The sequence below is a fragment of the Gekko japonicus genome, unplaced genomic scaffold, assembly GCF_001447785.1.
Source record: "Gekko japonicus isolate JY-2015 unplaced genomic scaffold, Gekko_japonicus_V1.1 scaffold435, whole genome shotgun sequence".
NCBI lineage: Eukaryota > Metazoa > Chordata > Lepidosauria > Squamata > Gekkonidae > Gekko > Gekko japonicus.
In genome coordinates, this window is record NW_015161417.1 from 64,588 (window position 1) to 65,646 (window position 1,059).

At 44.5% G+C, this 1,059-nt stretch overlaps 1 protein-coding gene across 1 annotated transcript in view; it reads left to right on the top strand.

Annotated features, from left to right (window-relative positions):
- The window catches only part of FHAD1 (forkhead-associated (FHA) phosphopeptide binding domain 1), a 53,127-nt gene that overhangs the window by 23,575 nt on the left and 28,493 nt on the right, over window positions 1-1,059 (top strand). The gene's annotated exons all lie outside the window — the stretch shown is intronic.

A 1,059-nucleotide genomic window follows, 5' to 3' on the forward strand; every position in this document is an offset into this window, starting at 1 on the left:
ACGCTGTCACCTTCCCACCGAAGTGGTACCTATTTATCTACTTGCAATTTCTTGCTTTCGAACTGCTAGGTTGGCAGGAGCTGGAGCCAGAGATGGGAGCTCACTCCATCTTGTGGCACTTGGGTCGTGAACTGTTGAACTACCGACCTTCTGGTCTGCAGTTCAGCGTCCTAACCACTTGAGCCACCGCAGCCTCATCTGACCAGGGATGCAGCCAAATTCCATGATCATATTGTTTCGATTTGAAAAATTCCAGTTTCTGCTATGGGTTCTCCCCCGCTTGGGATGAAACCTTGGTCATCGTTCATGCTATGAAATGCTTCTGTCAAAATGGGTGCCGGACCCGTTCTTCCTGTTACCTATGAAAGGCCAGCTTTTTTTTTTCCAAAAAATGGGGGATTGATTTATTTTGGAATAAAATAAGGTGTGTGAACTAGATCCCTGCACCCATTTTCCCACACTTATATCAACAGTAAGTTCTGATTATTAGATCAGGGGGTTATTTGCAGATGGACGCAAAGTGTCTGTGGAGAGTAGTAACATTTCATAGATGAGTGGGTTTAGTATATTTCTGCATTATAAAATTAGATAAATACAAAGCGCTGTCCGAAGACGTTTCCGTGGTCATGTGGCCGGCATGACTAAACACCAAGGCACACGGAACGCTGTTACCTTCCCACCGAAGTGATACCTATTTATCTACTTGCAATTTCTTACTTTTGAACTGCTAGGTTGGCAGGAGCTGGAACTAGAGACCGGAGCTCACTCCATCATGCGGCACACTCGGGTCTCGAACTGCTGAACTACCGTCCTTCCACAGCCTGCAGTTCAGTGTCTTAACCACTTGAGCCACCGCAGCTCCTTTTTTTACAAAGGCACCCACATTTTTTCAGAAAGAAATAAAAGCCACTCCAAAAGCTAATACACAAAAGAATTTGTAGCACCTTTTTTATATGTATATATGGATATGGAGCCTCTCAAACTAGGCATACTACAGACTGCTGGCTCCATTTCCCATGATTTAGATTGGTGGATTAGATCCAGCATTAGTCCAGATAC